General features: G+C 39.5%; 1 protein-coding gene across 2 annotated transcripts in view; it reads right to left on the reverse strand.

The window, feature by feature from the left end:
- The window catches only part of brinp2 (bone morphogenetic protein/retinoic acid inducible neural-specific 2), a 219,620-nt gene extending 204,121 nt beyond the window's left edge, over positions 1-15,499 (reverse strand). The window contains exon 1 of one of the 2 annotated variants that reach the window (XM_069164412.1): positions 14,717-15,499. The gene's annotated coding sequence lies outside the window, so the exon portion shown is untranslated. The other variant, XM_069164413.1, reaches the window with a different exon arrangement.
- Between the last annotated feature and the right edge of the window lie 3,681 nt (positions 15,500-19,180).

A 19,180-nucleotide genomic window follows, 5' to 3' on the forward strand; every position in this document is an offset into this window, starting at 1 on the left:
ATATTTTGGTATTTTGTGTCAAATTTAATGTAAAAATAGATTAAAGGAGAAAAAAAAAGCTGCATATTCTCACATTGGAAAATGTGTAACATGTTTGGCCTTCTAGTTTTAAAGGGCATAGGTCTGGTTTCAAAATTATGGATGCAAATTGAAGCCTTGGGTTTTTAAAGAAAAGTGAAAACAAAATGTGAATTAATAACAGCATTTCCATTCACATTAGCCTGCAGAGAACACTTTAGAAGCTGATGGCTGGACCTCATCTAAGAATAAGCAGATGTGAACGTAACTTATTTGTAAATCATTGCACTGGCCCTGACAATTATACTTACTTTCATTGATACGGAACTAAAATGGGAATAACAGTGTTCACCAAAAAAAACTAAAATAAAATAAAGGTATGGAAGACAGTTTCCAGGGCCAAAAAAACTCAGAAGGAGTTCATTTGCATTTATGTTCCATTGAAGTATCTTTTTAGAGGTTTATTATAATGCTGTCGAAGGCATTGGTAATTATGCTCTCTAAATTTGTGCTAATATCACTAAAAAGGTCAATGTAAAACACTAAACCTCTGTATAGATAAATATCTTAAATGCTTATATTTGAGTGATGCCCAGTATTCAAAGAGAATATTAAATGCAACAAAAATGTCGAACAAAATAGTTCCAGCAGTACATTGTGTTAGCCCTGAGTAGGCTTCTCACAATCATTACATAATCACCTGATCACAATTATTTTAGCTGACCAGAATCATTTGGCAAAACTGTTAGTCTTATCCTGGTTTTATACAAATGAAGGGAAACTAGTTTAACAGATGTTATATTATTATATATAATTACAATGTATTATAATATTTCCATCAGCACCTCCATGTCATTTTCTATTGTTTGAGGTGTGACTGACACTCCTTTAATGTCATCTCACTGTGCCTCCTTCTTCTGCTGTGGTTTAAAGTCACATGAGTGGAGATTTAGTGCCAACACAGCACATTGTTTAGTTTGATTATTGGTACCCGTCATTATCAGTAATTCCTTTGTAATATTCTTTCATTTAATGTATTCATGTCATAACTATGCTGTGCAATTTTTGTTTACAAAGCCTGAAACAGAAATGTAATTCATATTTATATGTTCAGTGATAAATGCCAATAAATGGCTATTCTTTATTAGATTGATAAGTATTATTAAACTATTATTATGCTTATAATTTGATAATAGGCTATATTAAACAGAAAAGATAATCAAATATTTAATCTCAGTTTTTTTTGTATTCCAATTCATTTTCAACTAATTTTGACAGTGAGTTGTGTCTGCGGGTGTTATTCTCAGGCTGCATACAGCCCCAACAACAAGCCATGATGTAGCCACGGCAACAACAACAACAAAAAACACATAAAAGCAAAGCAGTCGCTGTCGCTCATTGAGCTCATTGCTTTGAGAACACTGTAGATAAAAAGGCAAATGAACCTTTGAGAAAATCCTTATGAAATATTAAAAGTGGAAATCACAACTGCAGATATTTTACAGACTCAACAGGTTCCCCCCTCTATGTGGCCTGAGAGGCAAAAACCAGGGCAAAAGATGTCATGAGAGCACTCTGCTGTGGCAAATGCCATTTTTATCATCTGGTGTTTTCTGGAGCAGTCGGAAGACACGGGACATCGAAGTGATGCCCTCATTTTCCTCGTTCCCTTGATTAACCGCTACTTATACTGTTTAAAGATAATGGTGATAAAGCTACTGTAAACTCCACACCAGTCACTTGACCCTGCAGACCAGCTCTTGTATTCTTGTTATAGTAAATTAAATGTACGATAAGGGAAGTGTTTCTCTAATATTCACTTCCTGCCTTTAACTCTGCTCTGCTCTCCTGTTCGGAAGATGCGTTGCGCTGCTTTTCAACTTCACTCATCTCGAGTATCCGCCTGTATTTCTACCCTTAACTGCTTTATAATTTAGAAATATTGATTGAGATCAAAAGCCCTCTTCCTTATTTCACCCAGATAGCATGTGAACACACGCACACATACGCATATTGCAAGCACTCAATTTCATAATATTCATCCCTGTGTGAAATGAAAATCCCTCTGTTTGCCTTCGGGGTTGTCAAATGCGAAGTCAGATTCACGTGAGCGCCTTCTCAAAACCTCACGCATGAGTAAGTTCAAAGCCCATGTTGGGTTAGTCAGCCAAAACGCAGGGGGTGAGTGTATGGGTGGGGGGTTATTAGCCTGCATTTTGAAATGTCTTCTCATGAATTAAATATGTAATCAGGCATGCAAACTGAGCCAGACAAATTTGGAGTTTTAACTTCTTTAAAACCAAGCCAATAAAAGAAGAAAAATGCCTCCTCAACGAATAAATTAGCATTATTAGAGGCACAGCTATTTGGAACTCATTTCCTTCCCTACATTTGGAGTTTCAGCGAGTTAAGTATCACATTTCTCTGTAAAAACAAAAGATCGGCTGATGAACTATTGCTGATATTCCATTTTCAACAGGGATGATAGTGAACTCAACATCTCTGCTGTGTTGTGCAAGACAATCGCATGGCTATTCATATTTATGACTTGATGGTAATTTACATGAAGCTCCATGGTTGCTTTCAAAATAAAAATAAATACATGTTATTATAAAGGTTGACTTGTGAATATTGACTGTATCATGAAATGTGGCTAAATAAGATAACACAAATTATAGATGTTTGCCAAAATATGTCTGCTTTTATTTCAGCACTGATAAGTTACCAGTATGCTAAGTTACATAACTTGATAAACATTAGCACGTTACATGCAGCTTTGTGACCACTAGTGGGCGCGCATTTGCAATGTCACCACGGACTTGGGGAGAGAGTGCACATAAAATGTTGTGTCAAACTCAAGAAATTGGAGAAGGAAAACCTTAAAATACTTCAGCAAGCCTACAGCAAAGAAGCAATGAGCCAGGTGGTGAGTTTAGAGTGGGTTTTTTTAACTTTAAAGTAGCGCAACATGTAACTGTCCAAGACTGAAGAACGCACATCAGGTCACAAGTGCAACCAGGTGGGTTTTATTTGACAATGTCTCAACAAAAAAAAACTTCCCTTAGTTTACTGTCAACACAGAGTTCAACTGTGACTGGAGGGAAACCATGCGTTGCTAATGACCTGAACTATGGCAATATGGCAAATGTCAAAAACATACAAAGGTGGAAGCGATGAAACTTTGATTGCTCACTCAGGAAAGTTACTGCTTCCCCCTGCTCCGTGTGCATTACTGTGCTGCGCCCTGTTCGCGTGTGGCAGGAACAGTCTCTGGACTTTTTCATCTCACTGTATATTAACTAATTCTTTTGACAACATGAAGCAGAGGAGCTCCACAAATCACTGAGAGACACATATACCGGACATAATACAGTCTTAACCTTAGCATTCATTTGCAGTTTTGTGTCTGGCCACAGAACCAATAAAGTCATGACATGTCTCTATTAACGCTGTATTTATTGGGTTTTTTTTTTCCCCACATGGGGACAGAAGAGCTCAAATTTCAATAACTTGGATTGTGGACCATAAACCAAAGTAGCATATTTCACATTCACAAAAAACACCCAATGAAACAAATCCTCAGTGGCAGATTCACTGAGTTACAGCTAGCGGAATAGGAACTATTCCAGAGGTGAATCCAGGTCCTCTCAGCTTTGGTTTTGGTTTGGTTCTGGTAAGTTGTAGTATCGCCTTTGTTTTAACAAAATGTGTATCCTTTAAATCCAGAGGGGAAAAACTGATTCTTTAACTGGTAAATGTTTATAAACTCGATACTACCGTTGTCTGGTGCTTGGTAGGTAGTCTACAGACGGCCTATTAGATAGTCATAACACCAAACCAAAATATTAAAAGAAGAAAGTTGCAGTGTTTGATTATGATTCTCTGAAAATCCAGGGCTTCAGTTGAAGATGTCACTGATCATTTGATTTATTGTTATTCTATTTAGCTCCCTGCTATTCTGAACTTTTGTTCTTTGTTGATTCAAACCTCCTACTGCCTCGTGTTGGCTACTGCCCACTGCTCAAAGCAGAAGAAAGTATAGGATCCCTTTTTCCTACGCTATCATAAATATTTTTCACCAGGTTCCACATCTCTGCTTTCTACCTCTGCATATATGTAATCACGGTGACACATGCTTCCAGCAGGGGCTGCGGGGACATGTCTAAACAGGCAAGGAGGCTATTATCACGTCTTCCCAGATGTTCTTGGCAGTCTGTTGGGCCGATGCAGCTGCATGATAGGTTTTTAATGAGAGCACCCAACCGTTCTACTTCATTCCACTTTGAAGCAACCTGTTCAATCTGAGGGGAAAAGGCTGGTGTTTAGCTGTAAAATGTATTCCAGGGGCAAATGAGTATCTTACTGATGTGAGGGACAAGGTGAAGCCTTGATTTTTTTTTTTCTTCCTTTGCACCGATGGCAAATTCTCTGCCCTCCATGCATGATGTAAAAGTGCATTCATATAATGTAATTTGTATGTGACCATACTCTCTGAATTCGTCCGGCTCTCGCCTCTCCTTAATCTTCATGCTATCAAATCTCCATCCTCCACCGAAAACGCTTGAGTGAATGCTTGTGCAAGCACTGAGCACATGAATGCTGATAAAGTGGGTCATGAAAGTACAACTGGTACATTTCTGCAGCATAACCTGTTTGGCTAACGGCACGTTTTGTGTGTGTGTGTGTGTGTGTGTGTGTGTGTGTGTGTGTGTGTGTGTGTGTGTGTGTGTGTGTGTGTGTGTGTGTGTGTGTGTGTGTGTGTGTGTGTGTGAAAGCGAGAGTGGGTGGTGATGGTGGTGGGGGTTAAATCTCCTTTAGCAGCAACAGTAAAAATCAATTGGGGTAGTTTGGATGTCAGAGCCAATGAATCCGGACGATATAGCTCAATACGCAGATCAATGCAGCAACTTATAATCACTGTATTTCTCACCACTAAACGTCTTTCCTAATCATTGTCGGGAAGTGCAGGAGAGGCAAAAGTGAAGGTGAATGAGGAAAAGGTGAGGGAAAGAGACTCTCATGCAATCATCAGATGTTGTAGTGCAGAATAACTCATAAATAATGAACTGCTTTGGAGGTGAGAGAGTTTGGTGTTATTGTAACATTCCTTCTAGCGTCCGACAGGGACCTGAGTGACAAGTTTTACACTCGACATCACTTGCACATGAATTTTTAGCAACAATGCACAATATTTCTACGCAGATTTATGTCCATTTGAACAGTTTTTATCACTGACTGAAAAATTTTGCAATTCTTCATGGGAATTTGCTTTAGTAAACATGGCTGCATGATACAATATACGTCTGTTCAGCAAAAATCCTCAGACTCAGACAAAGTGATGTTTTTGGCTTTTGAAGCAACGGCAGGTTTTTGTTTTTTTTCTTTCGAAAGGGATAAAAAACAGAAGTGGGTTTTGTTCAAGAAAGCCATCAACCAAAAAATGTATCAAAAGGAAAGATAATGAAAAAGAAAAAAAAAAGGCTGCTCTGGGAAGTGTATGCTGGTGATTTTGTGTGACCACCCACAGATGAAGAAAAAAAACGTTGATTATCTCATAAAAATGGTGCATGTCCAGGTCTGGGATACATTAGCTGTTAAGTAAACAGTCAGTTGTCATAATCACCATGTTGGAGTCGGGTGAAATTGTCAAGTATAAAGACCTAAAGGAAGTTGACAAAGGCCCAGTTGTTGTGGCTTGACAACTGGGACAAAGCATCAGGGCTTGTGAGGTGCTCCTGGTACCGTATGCAGCGATGAGGGTCTACCACTGGTGGTCTGAGGAGGGACAAACCATTAACCTTACAGGATTTAAAGGACCTGCTGCTGAACTCTGCAGCCACATACTACAAGCTACCTTTCAGGGGATTATAAAGTCTGTGCCTTGGTGGATTGGAGCAGTTTAGTCTTTGCGCACAAATGAACAGCAGCATGTTAGGCAGTCATAATGTTTAAGTCGATCAGCTCAGACTTCTAAAGTAAGAAGTGACGTTACCAGTATGCTGTGAATTAAATGCTTGTTAGATAGGGAATGAGCATTTACAGATAGATTTCTGACATTTTTCGAGGAATTTGTGTTTTTTTAACACTCCAAAAAATTACATCAATAATTCTTCATTGCTCACTCAATTACTTGCATCACATTTTGTAGGAACAAACAAATACAATTTTGAGAGACTGTCTGAAAGCGTGCACTGTTATATGTATTCATAGAAATTGTTGCTGAACCGATCTGTGACTGGACGCTGGATTCCACTGCAGTCGAGTGCAGTTGTCCGGAACAGCTGAACACTTTTGGCCTCACGTGTGGTCGGACAACAAACTGGTCCGTTTCAAGCATACTTCAGCCTCGTCTGAGAGCAAAAATAGAATACACAAGATACTAATTCACAAATAAATAAAACAAGCAATATAGTTTGGGTTTGTAGGGAGCACGGACAGATACTCCGTCTACACTAATGTTTCTGATATCCAAAAAGCCAAGGGGAAATGCAAACAAGAACCACCTAGATGGATTGCAAGATACAAAAGATACAGAAGAAGAATGCTGGTTTTATCTTGCTCAGAAAGCAGTTTTCCCCTCGAGTTGTTCCCCAACATTTTGTAGCAGTTAAAAAAGAGCTTATGCCAATGGAGCTTTGCATCGAGAACAGGAAAAGGAAGGCAGATGCACATTTTTTTGTCAAAAAATTTGAAGGTGAAACAAACCATGAGCACATCTTAAGACAAACGTGTGTGCATTTTTATACTTTTGACTCTGACTGCAAACATTTCGGAAGGGAGGATTCAAATAGTATTAGATGATCTAACAAGTAGTTTTTTTGGTTTACAAAGCCTTTAAGACCTGTCGGCCTGGAGACACATACAATATAAAGGTGTGGATCATTTGGATAAAGTCTTATATATAATTGTATATATAAATAAATATATGTAGATTTTTTTTACTGGAAATTATAACAGGAAATGTTGTACACATATTCGCACGATGATGCAAAAGATCTCATTAATCCAACATTTCCTATAAATCAGTCCTGCCTACATATCCCTCAATGACTTAGAAAAATCTCTTAGAGTTGAAACGTTTTCATCACATTGTAGTTTATGTCATCATATCTCCAGAGCTATGGCTAAATGTATATGAAAAATTAATTCAAGTGAAATCTGGAGTTTATCTTGATACGTGTGAGAGGGGCAAAAGAAAGCTGGAATAAATGAGAGAAATGGGTGCCTATTTTCAAATGTAAATGCGTTTTTTTTCATGAAGTGGCATGTATCAAAATGATAAACAAATCCAAGTGTTCACCAGGCATTTACACTTTCTGTTTAGCTTCACAGAGTTCACTCATTTAATTCACAGCTATGACGACAAAGGAGCCATTTTGCAAAACATTTGGTGCTTAACCTTCATGGAACACATCTAAAAAAACAATTTCCTCAAGCCTTACGGGAATGACGGCTCAATCCCTCAACTGATTTTCCAAAGAAAAACTCATTAATGAGACAGACATTTTTTCTATACAACTCAACGGCTTAGTCCATAAGAATATTTGGAAGCGGTTTATGAAAAAATCCTCAATGGATTACATTTTTAAAAAGAGCTGTGTTTCTTTCTTTTTTTTTTTTTTTTTTTATCCTGAACAGTGGTAAAAAGGGTATTAAAAACACCCTGCCCACATGCAAAACATGCACACAAATGCCTCCTGACTCTCATCCACCCCCTGTGTAGATTGAAATGTCAGCAAGGCTTTGGGCTGCTACAGTTCACGTCGGAGCACGGGCTCAGGATTAATGTACAGATGGGAAACAACGGAGCGTTCACACCACTCACTCAGGCCGATTCTCCACATCCCCTCCTACTACAGCTGCAGTGGGATGCATGTGGCTTCTCCTTACGAAGAGGCAAGTACTTTGATGTACAAAGAGAAGCGGAGAAGGGGCAGCGAAGAGAAAGAAGGAGAGAGTTTAACTGCCTTTCATGTCCCTCCGTCCCTCCCTACACGCCGACGTTCCCTGTTTTGCCTTAAACAAGCCACTGAATCCAGCCACATTTCTGAGGTTTGTCACAAGAGGCGTGTCAGCGCTGCAGATTGGAGCAGCAGTGGTGGTGCTGGTGTTCAGGGCTATTGTTTCATCTTTTTTTCTTTTTTCTTTTTTCCTAGAGGTGCTGTTTCTAATGACTGGCACAAAAACAGGAAAGATAAAGAGAAATCTCAGTCTTGGACACAAAGTTCAGAGAGCTCAGTGTTCTCGCTGCTGGCAGCACAAATTTATAGGTCACCACCATAGAGAACATGTTCAGTTTATAATACAGCTATATGATTGGAATGATTTTTAATTGTCTATCACAAAGCGGGGATGGGGTGTGATTGAATGACTACGATTTTCTCTGTTTTATATGATTGGAAATTAAATACATTTGACATCTGAGTGTTTCCAATCAATCAAGCAATTTGGAGAGTTCCCCTCAAACGAATGTCTCCTCAGCCTATTGTTCTGTCCAAAAGGTCAGTTTACCCAAATTACCAAAACATTTATACACCACTGTTTATATCGAGACGATCAGATATTTTTGTATCCTTAAAGATACACTATATGGCTTTTAAAAGGGAATGCGAACCTTTCGGTAATATTGCCCAAACTCTGTCGTTTTTATACTTTTGGCTAAAGCATACTTTTGTAGAGAGATTCAATTTAAAGTTATATAAATGAGAAATAAAACAGCCAATCGTCACACACTAGATAGTGTGTTCACCATTTTGGTGTATTGTCAAATGATAATTTGTATACACTATTACAATATATGTATGTATACAGCAAAATCAAATCATCCTGCAGAGCAACATAAAAACAGCATGTAAGAATTAGTCATAAACCAAGACTGTGACTATTGAGATTGCATGTGGGGTGGGGGGCTGCACTTCAATAGATTTCTGAGACACTGTTTCTTCACTTTTTCCAATGAAAAGTAAATCTTATTTGTAATTTTCCACTTCTGCGGACTTCACATACAAAAATTTTGTTCATGTCCACTTTACTGATGTCAGCCATATTGTAATTTTGTGTGGCTAGCAGTGCTTAAAAACCTGTTTTATTCAGGTGAACACACCATGTACCTCATTAAAACTACAAGATTAATTATAAAAATAAAAGTCATTTGCTGCAGACCTTTGAAAGAAGAAAGCACAACCGTGTTACTTTACCTACTTTTCAGCTAAAAACTTGGTATGAAGTCTTATAACATGCCTAATCAAACTAATATAACAACTCTGTTATAATGAATCTGTTTTCCTTTAATAGAAAGACCGATTCATTACTTGGGACTATTAACCGGTTAAAAGTTTAATTGATTTCTCTTGATAGTGGTAGTTTTAATTGGAAACTTCAGTTTGACCAACTTGATGGTGACAGTGAGTCCATTCAGTCAGTGCGGGTGTCAGAGCTTGCAGCAGGTTGAGTCACGACACCTCCAAGAGAAGATACAGCCCACTGCTTCAGTCCTGCATCCGCTCTGTCACCGACGTCTTCAATAAACCATATTAGTGCAGAGAGATTCAATGCCATGTCAATCAGTAATCAAATTACTTGAGGCCTATGTGCAGGAATGCCTTTCTGTGCATCTTGAAAACATGACTTAATCCCTTCCACCCGGGAGGTCCCTGTACCGGAACCAGGCTGTATCTGTTATGAAAACACAACTGGTGCCATTATCTAAAGGTTGCCGTGGGCTTCAGGATTTTTTTCATTACCACCAAGAGTATAATGTAAATGAAAACCTCGTGAACCTGTCGATAATTGTAGATTGGCTTCCTATACAGTGTACAGAAGGTTGGTTTTGGGATACATGTTATACAGTAGGAGCCTCAACAAAAACTGAACATTATAACCTTCCTGAAAGGAGAATTTATTGCAGGGCTGTTGTTGCAAGGTTATTAGATGCAGCGAATTTCAGCTCCACATACCTGGAAGTTATCCTGGAGTCTCTACAGTAAAAAATTTAATTAAAGCCGCACACGTGTGATTTCAGCTCACATGGATTGAAGCCTTGTGCAGCTTTAACCCTTTCCCATCTACAGTTGCTTTAAAGCTTAGTCTCAGTTTGCTGATTCATCAGTTGGCCCATGGAATTTTAAATAGTAAAACCAAATCCTCATCACACTTTCCCAGAGCTTAAACTTTAAATAGTGTGTTTTGCCCACCTCCAGGTCATAATTGAAAGATATTCAGTTTGTCATAATAGAAGACAAAGAATACTAACAATTGTTTGTATTTGTCACTTTTTTAGCATTTAGGCCTAATAAAACAACTGAGACGATCAATAAATAATCACCAAAGTAGTTGCAGATCAATTTTAGCATTAAAGATCACATACAAATCACATAAATGAACCAATAAATACTGAAATAAGTTCATATGAAATCTCAGCTCCTTATTGAACTTTTTATTTCATCATCTTTATATTCATATTAATCATTTTACTGGCATCCAGTGTTTTTCCTGTGATAGAATTTATTTTTTGTATTTTTTTATTTCACAATAACACTTCTAAGTAAAGTCACATAGTAGGAAATAGATGAAATAGTTTAAAATGCCCATCATAAATTCCCAGATTGAATTACACAAAAAACACAAAAGTATATGAGCCTCATTAGAACTTGGAAAAGCCCATGTTGATTTAAGATTTAAACAACTGGTTTGACACTTGAGGAAATATGCTTATCTATAATGCACTTCTCGCCATGGAGAAGCTTGATACCACTCTTATCTAACTCTCACAACTAAAGCAGTGGAGTCTTTTTTCCAAAATATTGAATCATTGTTTTGACTAATTATTGCGACTGTCAATTGTTTTTTAGTCAATTGAGCATCTCATGAACAGACTAATTGTTTCAGCACTACTTAAAACTATCATGAACTCAAACGATCCAATGTCTCGTGTATCAGTAATTTTGGAGAAATGAAATATCCTCTCAACCCAGCCTGAATTAAAATCCATTGTCGTTATATTGGCGCCTCACAATCTGTAAAAAGAGCAATCTTGGTGTATTTGTGAATAACTTCTTTTTCAGACATGTCCACAGCCTGACTTGGACCGAAACACCCAGCAGGCCTTGAGTTGAAAAGGACCGTCCACAATACTGAGAGATGACACTGGTGGCCAATCTGAAAGTGCACTATTCTGTATCAATCGTTGAAAAGGCTGCATTTTCAATATCTTCCTGTGTCCTTGCAGTTTGAAGGGCGCTGCCATATCGTATGCACTAAGTCAATCTTTGAAGAGCGTACACACTGAGTACACACATTTACATTTACAGTATATACACACACTTTTCTGCAGAGTGACTCACAATGAGAGCAACAGTAGACCCAGGGCCAATTTGGAGATCACTTATGAAGCGGAGCAAAGGTCAGCAATGGAGTATCCCGTAATTGTGTCACCTTGGATAATGTTGTAAGAGAGAAATGTGAGAAGAAATACGTGGAAGAAATAAGAGCTACTAACAGAGGTAGAAAGGATTTTTCTTTGAGACAGAGGAAGTCAGGGTTCTATCTTTTCTGTCTCTGAGTGTGCTTTCATTTGAACTTTGTGACTGTACACCAACATAAAGACACATTCAGAGAATTATGCGATACCAAACTGAAATCTTCAAGAGGTCTCATCTGGAGTTGTTTGCTATGAAATGTGTCTATTGAGTCTCATCTACTTTAACTGTGTATTTTTACAAGCATAAAAATGAATTTGTGTACAGAGGAATGTAATTTTGCACGTCTACATCAGTTTTAAAAGTGCAGACTGGGGAGCATCAGGGGCCTTTTAAATGGATTCCTGGGGGTCCTGAGCAAAATGAGAAGTGGTTTAATTTTGCTCTTATTTGATTGTGCTGCTGCAATGTTACAGCATTGTGAGAATGTAAGAAGATGTGAATCATAGGTTTCATTCCACCGGCGCTTTAATGAATCTCAACCTAAAAAACAAACAACAACAACAAAACTTCATTAGAAAACAACTACAGCTACGTTTCCTTCTACACATCTAATGCAGTGTAATGTGGAGCCTAATGCAGGGCTTTAGACAGTGATTTAATAAACAGGCAGCGAGTGATGGAAGTGATCAAAGATACGTTTGTACTGAGAAGACAGAGAGGCCAAAAGGAGAATTATCAAATACTGATTCTTCAGCGTGAAACATAGATTTATTTCCTCAATAACATGTCACTAAATAATCGCATATGTGTTCTTAATAAAACCGTTTCTGTAAAGTTCTCATATGTAACTGTTTTTCCTTCAGGATTTAAAAACGTCACTGTTTATGTGGATACTTTTAATGGCTAAAATGTGTTCTGCTATTATGAGTAATGTTTACATTTCCCTCCATTCTGGTGGGATATTGCTCCTTTTACCATTGTCTTCCAGTCTGTTGAATCATGTGCAGCGCTGTTATATTACAGGAGGTTGTAGCCCCTTTTAAAATGTATCAAAATATAAAATCCAACAATGTGTTTATGGATCTTTCAATACCCTACAGCTTCAGTTCACTCTGGCTTTCATATGGCAATACACAAATACCAAAGGTAAAGAATATTTTTTTTATTAAAACTGCAAGAATTAGTGCATTTGTTGGGAGATGCTTTCAGTGGCAGATTAATACAAATTTGCTGCTCCAGCTGCAGTAGGGTGGTGTACTGTTTCCTGTAATGCAGCATTTGCATGACAGAATCAACCTCATCAATCATCCTTTTTACTATTTTTGTTATATATGTGTGAGCAGTTTTGTTGAGTGTCACATCAGACACACCACTCCCTTTGTTTCTGTAGTGCGATTCCCTGTAAAATATTCAAATTAAAGGGGCAAGTATTTCTGTCTTTTGTGTCTCGCAGCATCTGGAAAATAACGATTAAATGCCATCATCAAGATGTATCATTTTAGGTTTGTGGATGACACAAACAGTCAGTGTTACAGACTGAGTGCTTCAAGTCTGAAATAAATTGCCATCTACCAGAAAGAGAAGGTGACTCATAAAGAAGCTATTTGTTGAATAATGGGGAATGTTGGATTCAGCATTTTTAGAGTTTGACATGAGTGGAGAGAAATCCGGATATCTCGGCCTCTGCTGCATCGATTTCAACCACTGTTTCTAATATCCCTCAACTTTACAGTAATCATTTTATATCATATTATTGATTCCCAGCCCTACTCATGCCTATCTACAGCACTGTACTGTACTTACAACACTTGATATGGAAACCTCTGAGAGACCCTGCTTTAGCCAAAAGCAAAATGCATTTTACAGCATCAACAGAAAGTGACTGCATTTGTGTGTTTTTGTTGTTATTCCTTCACTTAAACCTGATTACATTCTCTAATGTACACTTCTTCTGCACTCATCACTGACTGCACTGTTCAGTGTTCCTTTTTGCTTTCAATCCCCTCCTGATGTCAGCACTGATGTACACTTACTCTGCCATTAAACAAGCGTGTCATTAGAGCTCCGTGTGTCATGCACTCAACCTTTCATTTCATGCTCTCAGAGTGACAGTATATCACAGAAATGTCCATAATGTCAACATGTCTTACTTCCATTTAGATGTACATAATGCGTGTGGAGGGAGTTGTTTGTGCATGTGTGTGTGGACTGATTTGATCATTGCAGTATTTACAGCTCTAACATTGATATTTTTCTTGCAGTACTTTTACTTTCCCACTGGGTTTTCACCTTTTTTCCCCACTTCTTCTTCCTCCATGATTGGTTTGACAACACATCTTCTGGAGGGAAAGAGGTCTGTGGCAGTGGCAGTGGGTGTTCAGTAAAAATCTGAGGCAGCAGCTCCTCTTCTCCGAGGATTTCTTATACGGCCACATACAGGTAGTCCTGACGAAGTAGCTGACAGGTAAATGTTGTGCTTACACGGTTCAGAGACTTTGTGAGAAATTGCGCGGTGCGTATACAGGCATTCAGGGTGACTGATGGAGCAACAACATCACACACACTCGAACACACGGAGGCAGAGAAAGAGAAGCGGGATGTAGAGAGGCAGGAAGGAAAGTGTTCATTGGTTAGGAGACAGCAGGGACACACATGTCGGAGAGATGAAGCAAAGAGGTTGAAGAACAAGTCACGTTCATCTTCAGTTTACAGCTACAATGATGTGACAGGAGTGGATTGTGTTGTCCAAACATACACTTTCATACACACTATTACGAAGTTATACAGACACACTACAAACATACAGCGCCAAACACACATTTTCAGAGCATGATCAGAATGTAGGGACACAAACTGTGCAGGCTGAAAACTCGCACATTTACCATTCAATTGAAGCATATGCACAACTCAATTCCTAATGCTGAGAGAGTGATGCCTGAACGACCCACATGTAGTAACCTCTGATGTTTATTTGCACGTTTTCTCTCTTTGCACATTTTTCTCGAATAGTGACACCAAACAACACATTCCTTCTAGCCGCCCTTCATGATGTGCAAACAGCCAAACGAGTCTATTCTCTGATTCCTTTCAAATCAAATTCTCATCTGTCCCCTTCCTCACCCTCTCCGATCGATCATGCGTCACTCCATCCTCAACCCGCATCGTCATGTCCGTATCAATCCGGGAGTGCGCGGCGCGTAAAAACGCACAGGAGCGATACTTTTACCCCGCCTCCGTTTTTATTTTTGTCCAAGCCTGGACACACACCCCAAACTCACCCAGGGTGTGAACGCAGGTCCTCCCCGTGCGTCTTCTGATGTTTGTCCGCGTATCCAGTAAAAAGAGGTTGGAGAGCTCGAGCAGCAAAGGCGCTAACGAACTAGTGGACGGCAGCCAAGCGCTACCGATTTCCTCCTCTTTACCTCCCTTCTCTCTCTGCTTCCTTCACTCTTCCCCTCTTCCCCGGGGCAGGCTGAACAGCGGCTGTAATAATCCAGGCATTGTCCTCTCCATCAGCACATTTACAACAGGGATGGGGTTTGGAAAGACTCCGTGTCGTGTCACAACACACAAGTTCGGAGTTCAGAGATAGTCTCCCTTTTTTAACTAGAGTGAGCAGTCCACGAATTAAAAAAAAAAAAAAAAAAAAATCTCCGAATTAAGCTCTTCAGTCAAATCTGGAATTGAAATGTCACTGCAGACGGTGTAAAAGCTGACAAAGTTTTCTTTCAGAGCGACTGAAAAACAGATGACATCGGGCAAGAAAATGAGACTCAATCATAGGAAGATATCTTACTCTCTCACTTCTCTCACCCCCCAAAAAAAACTCCCTTTGGAGGGGCGGTAGCGCACCTGCGGCCGAAATGGAGACGCGCAGGTATCCTCAAAGTGCGCACCCTCCTCCCCTCTTGTGTGTTTTATTCCGCCTTTTTATTCCCGGTCTGCCAAGTCTCTCCGCGCCACGGTCATCACTCAGTGTCAAGCCTGGCGTTGCTTCTCTAAGAAGCTCAGGGAAAACGTCTCTTTTCACCGGCGCTCTCCTCGCCTTTCTCCCTCTCTCCCTCTGTCTTCAACAAGCTCTGTCCATCCTCCTGGTGTGAAACCACACCTCCCTCAGCAGCGATTGGCTGAAAACCGGAGAGAAGGAAGAGAGGGAAGGAGGTGAGGATTTCGATGATGCGCACTAAGAGAAGAGGAGAGCGAGGGGTAGAGGACAGACGACAGGATGGAGGGACTGTAAAGAGGAAGATCAACCTAAATGAGAAGAAAGGATGGAGAGAAAGATGAGCAAAGTGGGATCCAAGAGAAGTGAAAGAGGAGGGGGAGTGTGCCAGAAAAGGAGGATAAAGGCTGAGGGTGTGTGTGTGTGTGTGTGTGTGTGTGTGTGTGTGTGTGTGTGTGTGTGTGTGTGTGTAAGAGTGTGTAAGAGGGGCAGTTCATGCACTGAGCTCTATGTGTTTGAGCCCAAAGGGACAGACTGGCTAATGAAAGTGAAAATGCATCCCTTCTCTTTTTTTTGCCCTCTAATTCACTCGCAGTGCTTTTGCCAAATTTGTTTCCTGCAAAACAGCTTTGACTGCTGGCAAAACTGAATTCATACTGACAATGTCCCCCATTTCTGAGCATAGTCATGCATGTCTGCCTGTCTGTCGGTTTACTTCTCTTTATAAAATCTAGTGCGTGTCAGCTAAGCAGCTTCCTTGGCGAGTCTGTGATGAATAAGTAAGTGGTTAAAACGAGGCTGGAGAGTGAAGTGCATGTTGAATATACTGCCCAGGGGCTTCGGAAGGGAAATAAGTAACAGCCTGAGCCGCCGCCGTAATGGGAGCAAATGAGGTGGGCCGGATATTGTTGTGGCGCAACCGCACATGGTAGCAGGAGAAGACAGACAAAATCGCTTGACAGCTCCTGGGAGAGGCTTTGATTGATGGCAATGCTCCAGGGAGTGTTTCAATATGAACTTGGTTAACTTGGAGCCACACGAAGCATTCATCACAAACAGCCATACAGGAGTGAGATGCTCACCGTGAGCTAGGCAGCATTTTATTTAGAGAGGCATCTGGGGAACATCTTCACAGGAGGAGCAACTACCTATTTAGAGCTATTTTAAGGCTCACATCAACAAATCTCCAAGACTCCCTCGAATCAAAGTATCAGAAACATGAAGGCAGCGACTTCAAGTCGCTCATCAAGCTTCATGAGTCTGGGGATATAGGGTGTTGAATGTGGTACACATTTCCACGAGACAAACTTGTATTTTCAAAATATAAACATGGTCTTTAGTTAACTTCATATATAGAAGAACACTGGGTAACGAAATTTGAACATATTTTTTCCCACAAACTAAAATAGGTGGTTATTTCTGTTCTTTTTACTTTTCACTGAATTTGAGTCTAGTTTTGGCGGCACAGTGGTCAGCACTGTCGCATCACAGTGAAAAAGTTCCGGGTTTGAATCCGGCCCTTTCTGTGTGGAGTTTGCATGTTCTCCGGGTGCTCTGGATTCCTCCTCATCATCCATAAACATGCATTTCAGGTTAATTGGTGATTCTACAAAATTGCCCTTAAGTGTGAACGAGAGTGTAAACGGTCTTTGTTTCCGTCTGTCTCTATGTGGCCCTGTGATGGACTGGCGACCTGTCCAGGGTCTACCCTGCCTTTGCCCAAAGTGTGCTGGGATAGGCTTCAGCCCCACCGTGACCCTGTTCAAGTTAAAGCGGGTATAGATAATGGATGAAGTCTATTTTTAGAATTTTTCTATCAGGCATTGTTTTTGGGGGACAGAGTGCATAAAACAGACTGTTGATGAACTTAAAATGTGTCCAAACTTCCTTCTAAAAACCAATGGATGATTTTTACCAGTATTTGGCATCAGCAACATTCCTCTTTAGTGTCCAACAATATTCTGCTGACACAGAGGGGCTCCACTTGTCTTGATAAAACTCGTCCATGTTCATGTGTGTATACTGAAACAAAACTAAAACTACCATATCCTCCGCCAACTACTCATGTTGCAGTTTACATCCATGTCTGTCCTGACACATATTACATTTGTTGTGAAGGCTTTGGAAGAATCATTATGTGTTCATATGCTTGGCCAATAAAGCTAATCGAACGCAGTTGAAGCCATGCCAGTAGACAATGCCTCCAATATGGATGTTGCTCCGAAGAAGCCACACATTTTAAAAGGTTGTCAGCACACACATCTTTAACTCAACTATAAAGAAAATCTATACAATCCAGTATTAGTATGACCAATTTAGTATCAAACTAAGGATTAAATGTGGTCACAATGTGTGTTTCTGTCCCTGAATTACGGCACACATTCATGGGTCACCATGGGTGACCGGAATGGGTCAGACATGAAGTAACAGTGGCCTTACCTTTCACCACCAGAATCTTATCAGTTTATCCTTAAATCCAAGTGAAAGTTATGCCAAATGTTAAAAAAATTAAATCCGTCAAGGGATTCCTGAGACATCAGGTTTATGAGCATGTGACAGATGTGGTCAGAGACCTTTGACCACCAAAACCTTTTTAGTGTACCCTTCAGGCCAAGTTAACATTTGTGCCAATTTTGAAGAAATTCCATTAAGGAACACCTACATTCCTTTATTCCTAAATTCTTAAATTAATTTAGACATGATGTCACTGTGCCCTTGACCACCAAAATCGAATCAGTTCATCTTTGAGCCCACTTCTACCAAATTTGAAGAAATTTCTCAGAATGCTATATCCCAGGTACGCCTTGAGGTAATTGTTGCCTCAAGCATTGATCTCTAGAATCGGATTACTTCATACCTGAGGAGCAAGTGAACGTTTGGATCCAATTTGAAGGAATTACATCAAGACCATGTTGAGATACTCCATTCACGAGAATAAGACGTATGGACAAATGGACAACCTGAAAACGTAATGGCTCTGGCTGTGGCTATCACCATCATGATTGCGTAAACACTATGGGTGGTTGAGAAAGTCTGGAAAATATCTGGATTCAGGGTGCAAAAATGCATAAGAAAGTGGTGTGCTTTTTAGTTGTTGTTTTTTGCATGTAATAAAACCTTTGTTAACCAGTGTAAGGGTTCAATTTATAGAAAATTAGCATTATGTCCGACTCAACATTTCACTGCTGTGTCTACAAACCTTAAACTTTACAAGGGATAATAATGTAGTTATAGTACAGTGTTTATCTCTATCAAAAGATATATCAATTACTTTTTGTACTTTTCTATGTTTCTGTCTTGGGTTTTGAACTTGTTTCGGTTTAGATTATGTCTTAAAAATCCAATAACCATAACAAATGTTCCTGCCTTTTCAAAGTTTGTAGCCACATGTCTTCTGAATCAGTTTCTGTGTCTCTCCCTTCTTCATCTTTTTCTTTAAATCTTATCTCTTCTTTTCTTTCTTCCCTGTCGCATCTTAAGTATCTCTCTCTTTTCTCATCGATTCATTCAATCTCTGGAAATAAAAACACTTAGTTTACTTTAACTTTAAAAGTCTGACAGTACACTAAGCAATACTTGCAAAGTGTACATTACAGTAGCTGTGGAGATGGTGGGAATACAGATACGAGCAAAGGACTTACTTAAACATAAACCAAACAGCAGCACCAAAGGTGATAAAAGTAAAGTTGTTATTGGCTGCTTACCCGTGGTCTTTCATTTGACAGTAAATATATAGTAAATATAAAAACCATTGCAGTCTATCAGGGATATATTTTAGTGCTTTACCAAAAAGAAACAG

The sequence above is a fragment of the Embiotoca jacksoni genome, unplaced genomic scaffold, assembly GCF_022577435.1.
Source record: "Embiotoca jacksoni isolate LCO1_2020_lvr unplaced genomic scaffold, fEmbJac1.0.p SCAF_31, whole genome shotgun sequence".
Taxonomy (NCBI): Eukaryota; Metazoa; Chordata; class Actinopteri; family Embiotocidae; genus Embiotoca; species Embiotoca jacksoni.